At 48.4% G+C, this 20,788-nt stretch overlaps 1 protein-coding gene across 13 annotated transcripts in view; it reads right to left on the bottom strand.

The window, feature by feature from the left end:
• The window catches only part of NCOR2 (nuclear receptor corepressor 2), a 255,422-nt gene that overhangs the window by 185,532 nt on the left and 49,102 nt on the right, over positions 1-20,788 (bottom strand). Inside the window, exon 1 of one of the 13 annotated variants that reach the window (XM_054843765.1) lies at positions 17,926-18,067. The exons of 11 other annotated variants lie outside the window; for them this stretch is intronic. The gene's annotated coding sequence lies outside the window, so the exon portion shown is untranslated. Of the gene's footprint in view, positions 1-17,925; positions 18,068-20,788 lie in introns of those variants that run through there. One more of the 13 variants, XM_054843762.1, reaches the window with a different exon arrangement.

Here is a 20,788-nt window from a genome sequence, read left to right as displayed (position 1 = left end):
GAGAGAGGTTGCTAAGAAATGCACCACAATGTAACGGTAATGGATTTGTCTAATCAATATGTGCATGAAATTTTCTTGGAAGCCAGTTGTCATTATACACAAATATTTGTATGTACTGTATCTATTAAGCCCTTTCAATAGGAAAGCCGGCAGTCTGCCATAAATTTAGGGCTCTATTCAGAATAACAAAGACAACGATGTTTGTCTGCAGCCCACAGTAGCTTTCAATCACAGTGGGGTACAGAGGTTTTAAATTAAAAGTAGCAGCACAGGGTCAACAGGAAAGATCAGACCCATCCTGAGCTCCGTGGCATGGACCCCCCAGGGGTCAAGGCTCGTACCTGCGTCTGATCTTAAAGCATTTTTCTTGCTTTGGAAGAGTACAAAAGCAAAGCCGGGCTGGAAGCGCCCTGCACGTCACGGCCAGACCCCCGGTTCCTCAGGTGCGTCCCAAACAGCGGTACCCGAAGCAGCTCTTGCCCTGTTCCCCAGCTGGCTCGGAGGTCTGCCTGTCGGCAGCAGCCCTCCTCCCTCGGCTCTTTTGGCCAGATGCCTTTCGAACCAGATTAATTTCCTACCCTGACTGACAGTGCGGATGCACAAGCAATTACAGCAGATCTAGGGGAAGAAGGTGCCTTGCAGCACCACGACGAAGCTGCCCAGGGCAGGATGTTACCCTTGTAAGAAGGTACAACGGGTCCCTAAGGCCATGGAGGGGATGGCAGAAGCTCAAGAGCTGAAGTCTCTCATCCTGGTTTGCCGTCTCCTTGCCACAAACCTCTAGGCTGCCTCAGCTCTCCCGCCGCGGCACGGCGTCACGCAGAACCGGTTCTGATCCGTGACGAAAGGTGACTTCTCTGCCCTGCTCCTATCACTGCCCAAAGCAGCGAAGCAGGATTTGCCACTTGCGTTTCTCCTTTTCAATCTTTCCAAGCTATTTTGGGCACGGGCCCCATGTTTAGCTCTGCCCCGAGATAACCTTCGCCAGCATTTCTGTACAGATCTTGGCACCGCAGCTGCGCAGAGCAAGGTCAGAGGGGTGGATTTTGCCAGCCCCACTCCCGGTTGTGTTTCAAAAGGCAGGTTTGCCAGACAGGCTGCTCTTGGCAGCGACACGACGCTGACCTGATGCTTCTGGCAGAGGAAAGCATGTGGTAACTGCGTGCTGCGGCTCCTGGCGCTAACAGCCCTCGTTCAGACCCCAATTCTCAGTAGCGTAATCCGGTTGCTTGGGGCAGATGAGATGCGCGCCGCCTGCCCCGCCACGGACACCCCTTGGCAGATGAGCACTCGCAATGGATTTCACGTGGTTTAAGCACCTCCCGGCCCTCGGCGAAGAGGCTGCAAGTGACCTTGTGACGGCTCCCAGAGGGGCACGTATGTGCTTAAATGAACAAGACTGACCCATTTCTCTTTGCAGGAGCGCGTGGCTGTCGCTCCCCAGCTGCAGGGACGCCGCATTATTAAAATACACAAGCCACACACCAAGTGCCAGCCTGGCCACGGCTCCAGGATCAGGTCAGCATCAGCGCATTTGCTTTTCAAATCCTGCTTCTTTCCCTTTAGTTTCCCTACTCCCGTTGTTGGATTTTCCCCTCCTTAAAAAAGTATTTCCTGGGTTTTGCAGTTGAGACTGCAAAAGCACGCAGATGACCCGCGGGTCATCTGGACAGCGAGCTTGTCCGCAGGGACGCGATGATGCGATGGCAGAGTTGCTCTCGTTACGCAATGGCATCGCTGCTCCGGTGCCAGGGCACCCGTGGCCCTGCAAACCCATTCCCATGCTGCTCCGCCGGGAAGCGGAGAGAGCTGGCACGCACACAGCCACACGCAACCCACAGCTACTGATTGGCAGCTGCAGGCTAAATGCCCAAAAGGGACACTTCAAGTAATTAAAGATACTGACAGGGAACAGCGAAAAAGAAACCACACACCAAAAAAAAAAAAAAAAAGAAAAAAAAAAAAAGAGGGGGTGGGTGGGATTTGGATCCATGAACAGGCCATTCATGAAACAAAAGAGTTATTTTAAGTGTAAGCTGGAAATAGAAAACAAATTAGACCATGCGAGGTCTTTGTTGAAGATGATCTGTGAAGACAAATGGAAATGCCTGGAGAGGAAATTAAAAAAAAAAAAAAAAAAAAACAAACCTTGAAACCAGCCAGGCACTGGGACTGCAAAGGGAAACAGGGCAGGGGAGTAGAGGAAGAGAGAAAAGGAGTGACAGTCAAGTGCCAGAGCACAGATTAGGCAGCCAAAAAGGAGACAGGTAAGAAAGCCAGTGCAGGACAGCAAAAGTGAACCAGCAGAATTGACTGCTACAACCCTGGGATAGAAAAAAAAGCTGAAAATGCCCGTTTTCTGATGGAAGCCCAGGCCAAAGCTCCAGATACAGAAATACACACGTTGGAACTAAAGGGCACATCTGCTGGGGCAAGAGGGACTGTGCAAGGGCACAAACCAAACCCTCCCCCCTGCCTGGCAGCGTGAAATGCTGCAACACTCGTCCTGTTCTGCCACGTCCACCCGGGATCCAGGGCAATTTTAACCACGGGACAAGTGCGGACAGCGTGTTCCAGGGCAAAGCTCCTTCCCCGCAGTCCCCGACCCTCGGTCGTCGTCCCCCCCCCGCACACACCATCCGACATCTTTTCCACTTCAGCTGCCCCCCTCTTACATTAAACGTGGGCTTAAATATTGTAACTGTTAGGCAGCGCTAATCTCAGTTTAATATACACACAAGCAACTTTCAATCAAGGAAAAAAAAACCCGCAATTCCTTGCCAACATGCAATAATGATATAGGAACCGTACGACTATTTCGGCCACGCTCCCAAGTACATTAAACAGCACATTAACAACCATCGCCGTAACAACACATCAGCACTACACCCATTCGCAGCTCCCACGAGTTAACCTAAACCCCAGACTATACAGATAAACAAGGCTTTTAAAATGCAAGGGAGATTACAAAGCACCTGCAAGATTTATTTATATATTTTGCACAGAACATGCTGCTCATTTGATTTTCAAACCTTTCAGTTCATATTGCTGCAGAGACAGGTCCTGTGATGTCTTGGGCACGTTCATGAAAGCTAGGGGAGTCATCTCCTCGAGATCCTTTTGTTGAACAAATTACTCAGCTCAGGAGTGACATTTTCGATTATTTACATCCTGAATAAAGAAGGGAAATTCATTTTCTGGAGTTCCTAAGATAAGTTCTTTGAGGCAGATTGTACTGCTAAACATTTTCTCCTTTCGCACGTTCCCAATTTCAAAGACGACAAAACATCTTCGCCTTCTAAATTATTCCTTTTCTTTCATGATCCTCTAATGATTCAGGAGTCTAAACTTCACACAAGGATCTTTGAAGAGCACCGACTGCCAGCATAAAAGCTGAACTATTGTGACAAACTGCACAATTTAATGCCTCCATAGGAAGACATGTGCAAAGGAACAAGATTACCCTAGGGAACCGAAACAAAGCCTGCAAATAAATTAAATGACCTGTAAACTAAGGTACTCAAAAATATATGAGATGCTATGCAGCTGTGCCATAAAATATCACTAAAGAAGGGAGTCATTTGGGAGCGGAGCTGTTTTCAACTAACCCATTTTACTCCAGGTTTGCAATGCAGTCGCTATACTTACCCAGCACATCGCTGCACCTCAGACGCAGGACGGGAACTTTAGTAATGCTAACTCTATTGCTTGTGATCGCCTGTCAAATACCAGCTCTGAACCCTCCACTAGGCTTTTCTCCTAACATCCCTCGGGTAATTACTAGCAGATAGAGTCAATTTTCAGCCCAGGTTAATAACCGAATTCCAGCCATTTGTTCCTGCGCATTGCTGCTTCTTTCATTTCTCCCCAGGAAAACGGATGAGAAGCTCAAGCTCGCTGGTGGCCCAGCAAAAGGAGCTGCTCATTAGTTCACAGCAGAGCAGCCGGAGAGACAGGTCTAAGCGGTAGGAGCCATAAATTGGGTACGTTCTGTTTTTCTTGTCTAGGTAATTAATAGCTTCTAGACAGAAACTCAAAGCCTCTCTAGAGGCACCAAAAAAATTTCAACATTTGCATACAACGTGCAGCACCTCGCAGAACGCTGGACGGTTTGCAGCAAGGGAAGGAAGGGGGACAGGAGAACATGACCTCCACCTCCTCCATCCCCTTCTCAAGTACCCCTGTACAGAAACCAACAGCCCATTTCAGCAAGAGCCCTGGCACGCAGCGAGTGCAATGCAGAGGGGGCTTCATCCTTTCTGCATCCACAGGGGAGCCTCACCCTAAAAAGAAGGGGTCTTGCACAGCTCCAGCTCCCTCCAACTTCACTCAAAGGCAAACGGCACTTTGCAGGAACCAAGCTTTTGGTTATGTTTCTACAGACAGGCTTACAAAGCAGATGAGGATTCCTGATGTGTTTAATAACTGAACCCACGCAAGTGGGTAAATGGGATTTCGGTGCTTCCCTGCCAAGCTCAGTCCTGCTGACAACAAGCTGCCCAAAGCCATCAGTCATTCCCCAGCAGATCAGGAGTCCTGGCTTTCTAATCAGGACAGTTCTCAAACTACAACCTGGTCATACCCTTTGTAATTTGCCTTTCCTGGGCTTGGAGCAATGGTTTTCAGCCTGTCATTTACAGGCTTCTGGGAGCCTATGGACTAGTTTGAAGGGGTCTTTGAAAGGTGACTGAAATTCATGCTACAGAGATAGGACGCATCTTGAAAGGTCCACTCTTCCACAGGGATGCAACGAGCGACAGCAAGATGGGGTCAGAAGCCTCTAATCTCCCTTATATCATCATACCAGAGGGAAAGCAGAGTTTTGCCTGGTCTCCCGGCAAAACGCTATTTCAGTCTGCCCTGTTTTGTAATTGCTGAACTCACAGCTATTTATTAATAATTATTATTACTACTAAAAAAACCCCCAACAAACCCCAAACTTCAGCTGCCAGCATCAAGCTGTTCCTAAGATGACTCACAGGCCCAGTTCATTGCTGCCGCTGTGCGGGCACAAGCAGGTCCCTCCCGTCACCCCGCACCTACCTGCCCTGGGGCTGAGGTTTCAGATGGTTCCTCACCCTCCAACCCTTCAGCCACACAGCAGAAACAAAAGAAAACCACGAGGGAAGTGTCTGACACAAAGCAGTCCTCATCAGCTGGGAAGTACCTCTTGTGGGCAAGCAGAAGCTTTAACAGAGTCATTTAATTTGGACAAAACTGGTCTGGACAAAAGCACCAGGGATGCTTGCTGAGGGAATAGCCGAGTCCGAGTCCCAGGGTCAAATACTGCTTTTGTGGAGCTATAGAAACAAATTACAGTATAATAATCTTTCCAGAGTCCATCTGGGGGGTACTTAAGGATGTTTCCCAGCACCTTCATCCATTAAGGTTATAATCTTGATGAAGGCCTCAGACTTAAATTAAGATGAACTCTGGTTACCCACAGCAAGAAAAGACGTGGCATCTGAAATTGTCCCTTCTAAGGGGACGAGTCTCCCTTGGTATCAGGTTGACACAGGACAGCTTACACAGGGATAACTAAGAGGATTACTGTCCCCAAATCTCCATCACCTCTGCCTGGGCAGCTGAGCTGCTCATGAAACGACTGCAGTTAACAGCCCCGGTGTTTTAATGGGAGTAGCCAAGGACGGTGGATCTCAGTTGAAATAGCTGCGGTGCCCCTGAGGACTCTGTACCGAGGCACAGACAGACACAGCCCTTCCCGCTGCCCCGTGGGAGCCCTACGAACCCCCCAGAGCCCACGCAGGGAACACAAATCCAACCAAGCCACCTTCCCCTGCTCCTCACACCCCATCCAACTTCTGCCACGGCAGACAGGCTGTCAATGTCGGTCCTGCGTGGCGGGTAAGGTCTCCCAATCAGTCGTACAAACATGACTCTGCTCATGCTGCGACTTTGCAGACCCTCCTGGTGGAGGGAGCACAAGCCTCCTGCCAAGCACAGACCCTGGAAAACACACTTCTCCCAGGGAGAAGATAGCACAGAATTGAAGAGTTCAGGAAAAAAAAAAAAAAAAAGCAGCCCAGTGCTTTTTACATAGCCAAGAGGCAGTAACAGCGCTCCAGGTGTAAAGCAGTCGCAGCAGAGATTATTCCTCTGCGCAGCTGGTTAGCGCGTGTGTGTTCCTGGGGTTTGGTTGGGATGGGAAATTCCTTATTTGTTCAGCTTTTGAGATGCAATTCCAGAAGGATTCACACCAGTGGGTACTGATTACAGCTCAGTAGGCACAAACATGCCGCTTCAAACTGGAAACACTGCAAGTTTCTGTATTTCCCTTGAAAATCCTATGTAGATTAAGGGGTGAAGGTGCTTTTGGACACATTAATGTGTCCGTTTGTATTAATATCCATCCTGTGGACATTAATACAAAAGTACAATGCACTTTACAAAGTTAAAAGGAATGTTTAAACAAGAAAACCCTGAGAAAAGGGATAACTCTCCCATTTTTAGGCTGTACAGGAATTATTATGGATGAACACAACCGTCCTCACTTCCCCCCCACGAAGCTTTGTTGCATGCTTTACCCAGGAAATTCAGTCTGCTTTAATACAGAACACTTGACCACAATTTCAACCGATGCAAGAAGTGCTCGCCCTGCAAGAGGAGCAATGTCATCCTCCCAACAGTTGGGAAATTGCGGGTTTCCTACGCAATCACTGCCAGGCTGTCCCAGCACTTCCAGCAGCAGCTCCACGCAGCTCCTGGGTGCAGGACGGAGATGACCCCAGCGGAAGGTTGCTCGCTGACTTTAGGCAGGCAGGATAGGGAGCTCCTTAGCCCTCCTCCCACAACTCTGGTTTAAGGGGTGTGGAATGGCTTAATTATGCCCCTCAAGGCAGGAAGAAGTCACTTGTCTTTAAATACTCAGGCTTTTATTGAGTTAACATGTTTTAACAAGGTCAAGGCTTGAATGGTAAACTCTTACCCAAAGGGGAATTCGCCGCTTCCCCCCCTTGCAATTCGTCAGCATCCACCACAGTTTATTTCTGAGCCCTGGGTGAAAGTTATAAACTTTCCAGACAAAGAAAAAACAAGAAGAAATATTTAAGCAGTCAGGAAGGGTAAATAAACTTTCACTTTCTCTGCCATATGTCTGTGTCCCAGAGAAGCACCTGGCACTCGAACACAACACCCAAACATGTCCCCTCGGAGGGGGCGGCAGGACAGCGGGGTGCCTTCACCTCCTGCCCAGCGTAGGGGTGAGCTCTGGGAACCGCCCCCCCCCCCCCAGTTTAAGTCCCTGCGGTCTCACAGCTGCAGAACAGCTGGCTGGGAACCAAACAACAGGGTGCAGGCCACCAGAGCCAACCCCTTCTCCCCCATCTCCCACGGCATAGCTTGTCACCAATTAGCGGGAAATCTCCAGAAACAAACAGATAAATATTGTAGACAGGTGCTAGAGGTAAGCAAATAAATACCGAATTGTTTGACAACATGGAAAGAGAAACATAAACTGCAGCCTTCCCCCAAAAATCACCTCTCCACTTCCCCAGCCCGAGCCTGAAAAAGGCTTCCCAGTTTTGTTTTCACATCAGCCACTAACAAGGCAAGACCATTCCCACATCCCGTGAATTCCCACGTGCTCATTTACATCGGCAGCCGTGCCACAACATCACCAAGTCTTACAAGCTCAGGCTCCCAAGGAAAAGCACAGCATCACCTCTTTGAACGCACGCCACTCATCGAGGCAGAAAGTCACTTGCTAGGCAGGAGCAGGGACAGATTAAAAGTTAGCACACGAAACCAACAGCCTTTCCTTGCCAAAACGTCGCCTACTTCTTACAGCCCAATGAGAAAAGCACTTGAGATGTTTCACTTACTCGTTGTCCGCTTAAGCGTCCGTCAGCAGTAGTTACTGACCTGAGCAAAAGTGGTATCGGTCAGACATAAAGCAGTTTTAATTTCCCCATGCAGGAGTTTGTACTGGTCTGACTGAATTTGCTTTTAACTCAGGTCTGCTTTAACTGGAGCAGGTTTCCTGCTGTAATTCAGATATCCCATTACACAGCTCATCCCAGCAGCCAGCTCTGTACAGCTCGAGCAAATGGAAAGTCGAGCAGTTCATGGAAAAAATGCTTCTATACAAGGGCAAAGAAGGCAGATTTAGAAAAAAAAAAAAGTCCCCTATAATTTTGTATGCAGAATTTACCTTTAGATTTTGGTACCTGGTTAAATAAAGGTAAAGCCAGGTTGGTTGGGGCTTTGAGCAACCTGATCGAGCAGAAGGTATCCCTGCCCATGGCAGGGGGTTGGAACTAGATGATCTTTAAGGTCCCTTCCAACCCAAACCATTCTGTGATTCTGTGAAAACCCAGGAAGACAATACACTTCCAGACACAAAGCAGGATGCAGAGCTTAGCCTGCACCTCTTCTCCTTCAGAGCAGCCTTCCTCTCTCCCCACCCTCCACCCCAGCCTCTAACTATATTCAAATTTGGCATCATGCGCCCCAAGCAAACCCTCTTTCCTCTCCTCCCTTTGCAATTTTTAGCTCCCTCGGCACAGACCAGACCGGGCTGTAGAGCAGGACCCCACCTGCTCTAGCAGGATCCCAAGTCAGCTGGGATCTGCGTTAATAGTCACCAGCATTACCGGGGCTCTGCTCTGCATCAGCAAAAGCTCTGTCAAAGCTGCTCCCAAGGACGGCACCCGCGGGCACCGGGCAGAAGCAAGAGCATCACTTGCTGGTTCCCAGATCTGGGCTCTGTTCTCAGGCAGGCACAAGACGGACTCGTTCATCATCACGAGCAGGCAGAGATCATTTTACCACGGCGCTCGATGCCGGTACCAGGTGATGACAGATTACACAGACCAGTAATGCCAAAGCAAACAGGATCCATCCCAACAGACGGGAGACCCGCAAGGTAAACGCCATCGCCAGAGCAGCCCCACGGCTCGCTTTAAGGGAGCAGGTTGCACTTCTGTGCCTTAAAACACACCTAGAATAATCTGTAACTAGGTACTTAAAACTTCAACACATCTAAGGCCTAAAATATAACTTCTGTCAACTTAATAGGCATTACAGGTCCGCAGTGTATTTTATTAGATGCTAATGGAGCTACAATACATTGGGTCACATTTTAAAAGTTACAAATAGTTTATAAAGGCTTAATCAATCATTAAATAGGTGTTTTAATAAATGGCTAAATCAGTCATTGTAAGTCAGAGCTCTAAGTGAGCTATCGGATTTTATTATAATCTGTGATATCTCCAGCTGAGGTTCTCATACCTACCTATAAGACATCATTATGTTACAGACCTGAAGAACACAACACGCTACCTATCGTTTCTTAACTATTTGTACGTAGACTTTAATGTAAATATAGGCTATAGGTGGTCACACTTCACGTAGGTGATGTTAAAAATACAGATGCAACATTGCAGAACATTAAAAAGTGGTCCTTTGGGATGGTGCTGGAGAATATTTAATAAAATCAGAAGCTGCAGGCTAATTTCCCCGGAGAGTTCCCATTTAGAGCCTGTCGCACTGAGAATCCATCACAGACAGCATTGATTCACCCACACCAGAGATAAAAAACCCTCTTCTTCCCTCCCCACTGCCAGCCACCAGGATATCACCTTCGATAACTGAAGGAAGCACGTCTTCCAGAGTGCTGCCCACAGCATAACACTCCCCAGGTGCTGCGAGCGCGGCTGGTGAACCTCACTCTGCAGGTTGCAAACCTAAGCATTAGCAACAACTTCCAGGGGGCTGTGAACATCCCAGTGCAGGTGAGTTTTTGGAGAGGAGAGAGGACATCCGTCTGCCTGGATGCGTGCTCAGCTCGGACGAAGCTCTGGAGCAGCCTGAGGCTGTATCCAGCACCAGTCGCACACACCCCCTTAGCCCCCCCAAACAGTCAGGACTTGAGGAACCGCACACCCAGGTCTGAGCTGCGATGGGAAGCCGAGAGTTTGCTCTGCTGACCCAAAGAGGAGCCGATGCTTGGAAGCAGCAATTCCCATCCTTGTTCTTTGGTCGCACACGTGAGCAGCCTGTGCTCTGTCCTCCAAGGGGGAGCTCAGACAGCCGAGGTGACAGAATGAGCCTGACATCTTTAGATGGAGCTCTTAACACTAAGATATTTAATGTAGCATTTCTCAGGGGATGGGGGGGGGAAGAGTGATCAAGTGCACTCCCACCATCCTCCCCAGTGAGGAGAGACCAGATGTCTCACCTGAGCTCAACCTGGGGCTGCTACGTGTCTGGGAGGATGGGAGGAGAAAGGGCCAACTGAGCAGAAAGGGAAACATCTCTTCAACTCCAACAAGACAAGACCCGTGCCAAGAAATGCACCACCAGTTCCTCATTTGCTTTACTGAGAGAAGTCAAAAACAATAAGCACAGAGGCACACAGCTGGAGCAGATGTTTTTAATTCTTCACTGCTCATGACAGCAGCTCTTCCCCTCCTGCTCCCCCACCTGTCCTCTGTGCTGGCATCCAGCGGTGGGAGCATGATGCCGAGGGATGGAGCAGAGCCCTTCCCCAGCACCAGAGCCATCCCTCGAAGCTCCCAGCCCAGCCTCTCTCAAACCTCCCTGGGATGGGTCCACTCGCTCCTCCTTGTCATTCGTGCCAGGTAACCTTTGTAAATACTTCTTAGCACTCCCGAAAAGCAAGCCAGGCTGCAAACGATGCAGGGAAGTCTGTTTAACGTGTAGACTGACAGGTTAAAAGAACCCACCTCCGCAGCACTGCTGTTCTTTGGCACACCAACCTAAAGGTTAATTATCGGGCTAGTCAGATTTCAAAGTAAAACTGCTAAACTTTAAACTATTTCAAAAGTCTGTATCACGCCCGTGTGTGTGAAGGGCAGCAGGGAAAGGCATCCTGTCCACTGGTTTAAAAAGATGATTTCAGGTCACCGTCCCTTATGCAACAAGAGCTACTCAGCTAGGATAAGCTCAGCCACTAAGCAGGATTACAAATTTGTCTTCCCTCAGTAGTGTGATCTTCCACTAATAATTGTATCACGGAAAATAACATAGAAAATATTTTAAGAATTGCACTTTTGAGTCACTAGCAAGGCACAAAACACTTGCACGGCAAAACGCAAAAACTTTTAACCACAAGGGCAATGCAAACCACCGAGGGGGAGTGCAGATGCAGAAAACAAAACACCACAACCCTGGTGTCCACAACGGCACGGGAAAACCCAGGCAGTGCCGAGATGCTGCAAATCAAACCAGTGGGGCTCAGCTGGGAGGGAAGATGCGAAGCATCACCGGCTGACTGACACTGAGAAACTGGGATTTGACGTGCTCTGCTTCCGATGGTACTTCTTTGTACCTGTAACTTACACCCGGGCAGTGCCTTCCTGCCCCAGGACTGTAAAAATTGATACAGAGACAGTGTAAGATATCCAGCGCTCCCTTGGGCCAGCGCTGCTTTCACTTGGCATAGAGCAGAGCAGCTCCAGGAGGTGAACCGGCAGACAACTACCCTACATCTCCCGGTGTAGGTACAAAACATTAAACTTTCAAATAAACTTTAAGAGACCACAACCGAAATCCATAAGCCTCTCTGCCTAGACCCAAGTCTGGTATTTTTGAGGCTGGATCCAAAGTATTTTCCAAAACTGTGCTGGAAATTAAAACCTACATATGCAAATAACACAATTTAAGGATGCAGACTTCCCACTTTCCCGTGACCATTTGCACAAAGACTTCAGTCTCATCCCACTAGACGCTGCACCAGGCAACAGTGGACTACTCCATCAATGACATCATTGGCAGATTTGATTACAGTACTGATTACATCATCATCCACAAGAGATTATGCAGCTTTCCAAATGGCACCAGCAGCTTCTAAATAGCTTAGGTAGAGGAAGCCATGAAGGACATATATATTTAAGGAGTCTCATGCTGTTAATTTAATATAAGGACTTTCAGCACTATCTTTTGGAAATATCAGCGCACGGACAAAGTATTTTCACGTGCTGTTACTACATTAGTGAGCCAGCACATGCTTACGAGAATATTTTGGTTCCTGGAAGAGTCACACACACAAACTCACTGGGAGTGAAGGACCCTGCACAAGGCGGCCAAGACTGAGACTTTGCATGAGCAAAGCCAAGCGTGTCCTCGCTAGTCACAGGGGAACAGGCAACCCAAGATTTGCCAAGTGCACGATAAGGGATGTGCATGCCGATCTCTCTCTCCAGGATGGGAAAAATACTTAGAAAAAGCCTACTTAAATGACTCCAAGCAGAAGATAATGCAAGTTTAATGACAGGAACTCAAATGAGAACCAAGCACCCATTACAGAACCTGGCACTATGTGGCTGGGAACAGGAGAAGGACAGTGTTTTGCTGTCCCCATGCCACACACCAGCATTAGATCTGTCACGGGTAGCTGCTTCTTGCTCAGCCTTCCCTCCTCTGCATGGACTATTTGCAGCAACAGCATTAGAGCAACCATCAAGCAGATGCTTAAAAAATGCAGAATGACGTTCAAATGACATCTATCCATAAATCAGCCCAAACCACAAACATCTGAAGAAGATTTTCACTTAATCCAATTTACTGTAATCTCTCTCTTTAGTTAAAATGACAGAAATGTCAAAATGGGACTTTACTTCTCTGTCAAAGCATCTCATGGTGAAAAGGAAAATAAGCAGGCTCTCACACGCAGCACCACTTATTAGGTTAGAAATGTCAAAACTGTACTTTGATTCTCACTATTAGCAGTCACATCCACATGCTATGCCCTTCTGTTTCGCTTCATTTCCCCCAAAAGCGAGCACAGAGCATATGCTTGACGCCAAGCAGCATCTATGCAAAAATGCAAGTTACCCATTTTTTGTTTCTGATGACCCCATGCTCATCTCTGTTTGAGGGCACGCAGAGCTTCCTAGTGTCTCTCTTCTATCACATATAAGCAGTCTTATTTACCATCAAAGGTCTCAGGAAGACAGTCTTCTACTGCTTCCAAAAAAATAAAACAACAATCCAAACCTTCTCAACAGACCAACCTTAAATTGCTTTTTCCCATCTCTCCACGTTAATTAGCAAATCGAATAATTGACACTCTGCCCAGGAGTTAAGCACGTGTGTGTCCGCATATATATTTCCGTGTGCAAGTGCGCGTATCTTTTTCCCCAATGGTCACAAAAATTAAGCCATTATCCAAGAGTCCAGGAAAGTGAAAGAAAAATACCTACTGTCAGGAGTGGGGTCTTCATGCATTATTTAACGAGAACTCTGTTGGCAAAACTGGTGTTGTTTTTATATAAAAGCTAATAGAAATTGTACCTCCAGGTGTCAAAACACTGATGGTAATTCCTGCTGCCTCAGACATCTTGATGTTTCAATTTTAGCAGTATGAGGAGCCTGCAGGGAATCCAAGAGGGTAAAGTGCTTGTACTCAAAGAGAAGCAGAGAGAAGGAGAGCCTTTTTATTTCTTTATAAAGGGCTCAGGGGAACAGTTCTACTCACTGGAATTATCAGATCTGGTTCCCCTGTTCCTTCCCTTCCTTGAAAGAGGAAAGAGCAAGATAGGCTAACAAGGAGCGATTGTATCGTGTCGACAGAAGAAAAAAAAAAATCAACGAGGCTGCTAAGGAGAAGCACAAAGACAAAGAAGTGAAGAGAAGATATTGTTGGGGTGCAGCAGCACAAGAGCAGCTGCAATTAACGGGATGCATAAATGATTTCCACAGAATGGACAAGCTGGGATGGAACAGCAATTTTGTTCCTAAAAGCAGAGCAGCACATCGGACAACCAAGCCCCCAAGTCCCCTCCCTTACTAACTTCCAACTGCACTTCTTCACATCCACCCCTGGTGCCAGGGAAGATCAGAGCTGTATCTACCTGCACAAGACCAAAGCCGACAACGGGGAAGCTTTAGGCTGCTGACAGTGATGCACTTAGGGCCCCCAGGTACTCATTTATACATAGAACAGCTACCTGCTAGCTTTCATTTTAAAAAAAGATGTTAGTTCCTGCATCAGCAAGTGGAAGCATCTCCCAGATCTTCAGTGTCCTCACAAAGCGCTGCGGGTGCCGGCTGATCTGCCAGTCTTGATGTTTGTCCTCTGCTTGGAAACCTCCAAGGTCACAGGTGACACCTCAACTGCCTCCTCCCGTCCTCTTCCCACTTCTTAACCTTTTCACAGTTTCCTCCCCAATTCACCTTGGATAAGCCGTGGCGGAAGCAGCAGCCCAGCTCTGAAACCCAGGGCTGACAGGGGAGGGATGGCTGCGTACAGCACCCTACAGCACGAGTACACTGCGGGAATGAACCTGCAAAAGCAAGTCCACACTTCTACCCAGTGCAATGCTTGCTGCCAAGGGTTTTATAAAGGTATTTTAAAAAGAAAGAGCGAGTATCCATCTCTCTTGCTTTCTTTCTCCCCTACCTGTACACCTCCTGCCACCCCACAACTCCTCTTCTGACGCAGCAAATATTTGATTTCTGGACTGCAGCACAAATTCACTGATGATTTACATCGTTTTGGAACAACTCTGAGGACAGGATCACGCAGAACGGACTCAGACCGTTGCACCTCCCTAGAGCAGCAATGGGGCGGTGAGACAATACAAACTAGAGGCGCATAAAGCATCATCTCCCTGACCATCCCTGCAAGGCACAACAAACTCTGGCCAAAATCAGAGCCACGGCAAAGGCACGAGGCAGTAAACATGCCCTTACAAAACTGCAGTTACTAATTTATTATGGCACCTATGAAATAGTTGTTTCAGGCCAATGCCCCACCTTACAACCACACACAGTCAAGGCTGCTGTCCCCAAGCACCCCAGCAGAGGCTGCGAGGAGGAGGGCAGATCCACACAGCCCTCAAAATCCATCCTCCCGGGCTGCAGCTTCTAGGAAAGTCCCAAGGAACGCTTCATGGTCTGGGCACTCCTGTTTCCGTATTGCTTCCATCCCAGAGGAAAGCGAAATCAGGATGGCAAGGGGACAGACAAGAAGACAATAGCTCAGGAATTCACAAGCAGCTCGGCACGGCGTTCAAGGGAAAAAACCCAACTTCTCCAGGCAGCCACTCGGCCAGGTACACAAAGGTCTTGGAGACATCCTTCATTAGGTTGTGAACTTTTGCAACCCTGCTGCAAAAACAGCGCTGAGGAAATTCCCAAGGAAGGGTAAATGGATGCAAGAGCGAGCTGAGGAGTGCCAGAACTGCTGCCGATCGCATTTTGCCTAAGCACATGCCTAGCCCTTCACACGCACGCTTCTTCCACCCGGCAGCCCGCCGGGAAGCACAACCACCCCCTGGACCCCACATCTGGCACGCCCCAGGTCCCACCTTGCACTTGCCATGCTGGAGCATCACAGGGACCAGGCAGAGACCAGGGTGCTCCTCTCCCACCTGCATCTGCATCCCCACCAGGTTTTCCCAGACAGCTGTACTGGGCCCCCTCCCCACTCACAAAGCCCCGTTAGGCATCACTTAGAGCTGGGTAATATTTCAGAGGTTGGCGGTCATCACTCCCAACCACCTCGAAGGAGACATTTGTTGCCTTCTTGCTCCTCCAGCCGTGTCTCACAGTGCGTGGTATAAACTTTAAGAGGCAATGACCTCATCGAAGCTGGGAAGAGGGAGGCGGGGGAATTGGCTACTTGCCACCTTCTCATTTTTCACATAAAAAAAATTATGAGAGAAAGCCCATTTTATTCATCTAAAAAAGAAAAAAATAAAATCCCATTAGAAGCAGCAGGCCTGCCTTTGAGTGCATCACTTGTACAGCAGCTCCTGGAGCAGCATCTACATGGGCCGGTGCAGAGTGGGACCCCCAGCACCCCATGCACCCCCGCTCCAAGGCATACCCCCCCAGCACCCCTGGACACCCCTCTGCTCCGCCAACTACTCAGGAAACATTGGCTATGGTGCAAGCATCTCCTCCCATCCTGATTAAGGGTTCACTTCCCCCGTAAGCGCAGGGAGGGACTTCCAACTCTGCCTAATTTGTAACTCCTCCAACAGGGCAATTAAATAGGCACACCGTATGGTGACTGGGATTTCTGTTCTCTGGGGTCAGGCCACCAGATCGGGCTCTGTGGTGAGCAGTAACTGCAAGGCATGTCATTAATTTTGCCCAGACATGCATCGCACCCTATTTCTGAACACACACATAGCATGTGTGCGGCGCTCTGTAGACGCAGGATACACGAATCCCGCATACTCACACATTTTATATACTCTTATTACTTATGTTATAGATTCACACATACATTACTCATAGCTCTTAAGAACAGAACATACAGTTCATCTTGGCATGAATCCCAGAGGAAGAAAAAAAAAAGCGCCTTGCAGTAACAAATCTAACTCATGTTGAGTCCAATAGCATCTGTGGTAGGAATTAGAGCAGTATTATGGATCATTAAACTATTGAATTATTTTGTATAACACACCCGTGTGTCTCTGATAAAGCCAGTCAAGCCTGCTGTTTCAAGGGACATTTCCCAACTTGAAGCGTGCCACCGCTCTCCCAAGTTTTTGCCCGTAACTAATGAACGCACACGGCAACTGTGGGAAACTGCGGAAAAAGCCGTTTATTTCTGCACTGCGCACTTGACTACCCCTCACGTACAGCAGTTCCACTGAAGTGCCCCTGCATTTCAAGTTAGGGCCCCAACCTGTTCATACGGGACTGTAACTGTCCCTAAGAAGCGCAGCATCTCAAGTGAAGCAGGTTGGCCAACACCGGACTCTGCTCTCTAGAGCGGACTGGCACAGCAGTAGGGATATTTAATCTGTACACACCATACAACAATAGCAAAAAGTAAGATTAGCACAGACCGAGAATGCACTAGTAGGACACTGTGCAATGAAGGAAAACGTAAAAAAAAAATTAAAAAATATAAAAAAAAATCATAGCACACTGCACCTTCTATATGCCTTTAACCTCCACAGCAAGTTTGCAGCCTATGAAAGCATTCTTCATAGCCCCTCCAAAACCACACTTTGTCCACTCTTAGGAGCTTTACACCCAACGTCAGAGAGATCTAAAAAGTCACGGTCGTAACGTTACCCTGGTTTACTGAAGGAGAAGCGAGGCACAGCTCACCCCAGCCCAGGCAGCACCGACGCTGCCCCGCTCCAGCCCTCGTGTCCCACCCGCAGCATCCCCCTCCTCAGCTGTGGCTTTCCAGCAGCAGCCAAAGCACAATCCCGCGATCTCTCCCCAGCAAGGGATTCCCACCACACCAGAAGCATCCTCCCCAGGACTACAGGACCACGATCCTTAGAGCCAGCAAAATCACCCGACCTCAAAGTTTTGCGAGCGGAGTTTACCAGCAATAACTCCCTTTATGCAACAGCCAGCACAAAAACAGCAGCTGCAAACTCCCACTGGCCTGACCGAAGTCAAAACACACCGAGCACTGCTTTTCAGGCAAACCCAAATTACAGCATCATCTGCTGACTGTTCCCGGGATGAACAAACCCACATTAATTACAGGCTAAACTTTGCAATTCACCTCTCAAAAGCACGAAACATCAGCAAAACTGCTTTGATCACACCAACAAATCCCTCTCCGGTCGACAGAGCAATGTGTGAGACCAAGACGTTCAGCAAAAAAAAAAAAAAAAAAAAAAACCCACAACTTTTTCTCTTTTTTTTCCCTTGTCGCTCCCTCCCAAAAATCCACGCTCCAAGCCAACGAGGGCTGGAGGGATAAAATCACCTCGGAAAGCAGCAGGGGCTCGCAAAACCTCGCACTTCACCTCCGTCGGCAAACGGCTGGCCACCTCCGGGCAACCGCAAAAGTGTATTCTCAGCCTCCGGCACTAAACACTGTTTCTGTGTCGCTGGGCCAAGTCCCAGTTTTTCAAAGCAACTTCTTTCTGCTGTGGCCTAGTTTAGCTCTCCAGACAAAACGCCACCAAAACAAAAGCAGCCCAGCCAGCCCGGGGAGGGAAGAGGGGGGGTACTTACCTAGCAGCATCCCCGCATCACCTCCACGATCTCCTGCATCTTTAGCAGCCACCCTCTCAACTTCAAAATAAATAAATAAAGAGAGGCCACACAGCCTTAAAACCAAGCTGGAAATGAAATGGAAAGCCTGTAATTATTTCTCAATGCTCCTGCCAGTCTCAGCCTATAAACACAGTGGATTACATAAGTCCACCCCTCCTGTTTTGAAGCCAAAAGTATGAGCTTTTCCTCCAGCTCTGGCAGCAAGTAATAATTCCTCGTCGGCATGGCAACGCTGGCTGGCTTCCAGCAGACAATGGGCGAGTTGAAATACTGCTACAGCCTTTTTATAGCTTAGCTCTGAAAAACCTCTAAAATATTAGCTATCTGATAGCTAACCCAACTCGACAACCTCTCCTCGTTTAACCATTTCCTTCCTGCAGCACCGTCCAGGGTCGCTGGGCGGTGGTGCAGGGGATGCTCCTCTTCCCGGGGATGGCACACGGGGACCGTTTCCCATTTAATGGATTTGTTGACTTCTCACAGGCACAGCATCTGCAGTACCTGCCACAGACTGAGTGCGATGTTTGGGTTTTTCCGGTTTTATTTCGGTCTGCTACTCAGCAGGTACGTTTGCTCCGCTGCGTTCACAGCAGAGGTTCTCCTCTCAGCTAGGCTAGCTCGAGAGAAAACAGACAGCAAAATAACACTTGCGCACGCAATTTTGTCATTGCCCTCCTGCGCGAGCAATGAGGCTTGTGGGGCTCCGTGCGCAATTTCCAGAGCTGCAGGGAAGCAAGGTGCTTTCCAAATCCTCTCTCAACAAGTTCTGGGAGAGCTCATCCATCCTTTCAGGATGGAGTTGCAGGGATGTCCTGGAACACCAGCCGCGCTGGAGACGCCCTGCGCCCCTGTGGCAGTGTAGGGCACCCTGCCCATGCACGCTATCGGCTTATTCTGCAGCTGAATGAGTTAAAAGCACTAACACACCCCGGAGAGCCTGGGGACCAGCAGCAAAACTCACACAGAGGAGAAGACACTCAAAACATCATTCAAGTCAATGGTGTAGTGCAGACTGCTGAAGTTAAGGAGACTCCTGATTGAGTTTCAACCAATTCCTACTAAAGTGAGCAGCTAACACAAACACGCAACAGCTCCCAAGATCACGAGAAGTCAATATTTACCCTCAATACACACGCAAAGCTGCCCAGGATGACCCCACTATCTCCACACCCTGACACAGACCCTGACCACCTGAAGACCAGCAGGTCCATCACACCAGCCTCATTTACACCTCCGAGCAGGAGCTCAGCCAGTACCCCTGCCATGTGCTGGCTCACTGCAGCTCTGAGTAAAACTCATCCCGAGGGCTGGGAGATCCTCTGCAATTTGCTAAGTTTTGCAAGTTAGCAAATAAGCAAATAAAACAATAGAAATTAAAGAGAAAATTAAAAAATGGCAGAGCCAAGGCCACCACAAAAAATACAGTTAGCTCCCTTCTCAACACTCAAAATAGCGTTGCCAGCATTCACGATCCCGCTCCATGTCTGGCAATGGCTCTGGGAAACCCAAAGGCTCCTGCTCTGCATTGGTGGCTGCTGACTCTCCACGGCCAGCCCGCTGCTCCCACGATCTCAAGAAAAGGCTTGAATGCACAACCCATGAGAGTCTTTAACACTTGAAAACCAGAAGGCAAAACAAAAAAAAAAAAAGAGAACATTTCTTTCTAAATCTCATTAAGTCAGAGAACATGATTATGATTTTTTTTTAATGTGCAAAGGTGATAACACTGCTCAGAGCTCTAGTTCAATTAATTATTTTATGGGAATAAACATACTAGGAGACACTAAATGCACATCATAAAGGCTCCGTGGTACCTGGCAGGCTTGCAGCTACTCAGCCTTTGCTACGAGGCTGCACTTCCTAATGCCACAGAAGAGCCTAAATTCTCACAGCAACTATCCAAAAACGAGTCAAGCAATCGTCTTAGCACAAACCAGGATACAGCAAACCCCGGCAGATGCTGGTTCTTACGCTGGTCTGAGATGGCTAAAAGTAGCAGTTGTTGCCTCTGATAATTAAACCCACATTGTGCTACTGCAGAGCCAGGTAAAGCCATGCACGGGGGGGGAGAAAACCAGAACTGGCACGGAGCATCTAACCTGAGTCCCTGAGCTGAAAATGGGCTGAAGTTAAGAGGCATCACCTTAAATTTCTTAATGCTCTTTTTTCAGATGAGAACTCAGACACATGCCTGGAACACTTGCATTTTCTAGGGGAGAATAATAAACTATTGTTAATGGCTAATTTTCTGGGTTCCACCCCAGAAACTAACAGGCAAACAAGCCACAGAGAACTGAAACCCAGGAATTTGTGTAGGGATGGGATCTAGCCCTGCTCTGCTGAATGCTGCGGGCACATGGCTACGTTTCATACTCCGCTACTCCAGTGAAACCTCGGTGGGTCTCGGGGATACCTTCCTGAGCCAACCGCATTTGATCCCAGTCTCCTGTCCCATGTCCCACAACCTCCATTACAACTGGCTATTACCAAGATGACTTCTAAGAACATGGCTACAAAATACCTTCCCCCCAACTTGAAAAGAAAAAAAAAATACTTGGGAAAAACAAGGCTGTTGTTTCCTCCTGGGTGTAATGCACCATGTGCACATTCCTGCAAAGACGCGGCACCTTCAAAGTGGCCATCGGGAACCACGGGAAAGAGAAAATAATAAAGTTGAAGCTAAAACCTCTGCAGAAACCTTGCTACCCTTCCAAAGACCAACCTCCCTTCTCCGGGCAAGGACATCCCCACCACGACCCCAGACACACAGATGTGCGATCCAAGATGGGGAATAACAAGTTACAACTACAAAGCCCTGCTG

The sequence above is a fragment of the Grus americana genome, chromosome 16 (genome assembly GCF_028858705.1).
Source record: "Grus americana isolate bGruAme1 chromosome 16, bGruAme1.mat, whole genome shotgun sequence".
In the NCBI taxonomy this organism is placed as follows: domain Eukaryota; kingdom Metazoa; phylum Chordata; class Aves; order Gruiformes; family Gruidae; genus Grus; species Grus americana.
Note: the sequence above shows the minus strand (reverse complement) of the source record. Positions and strands in the feature narration are given on the sequence as shown.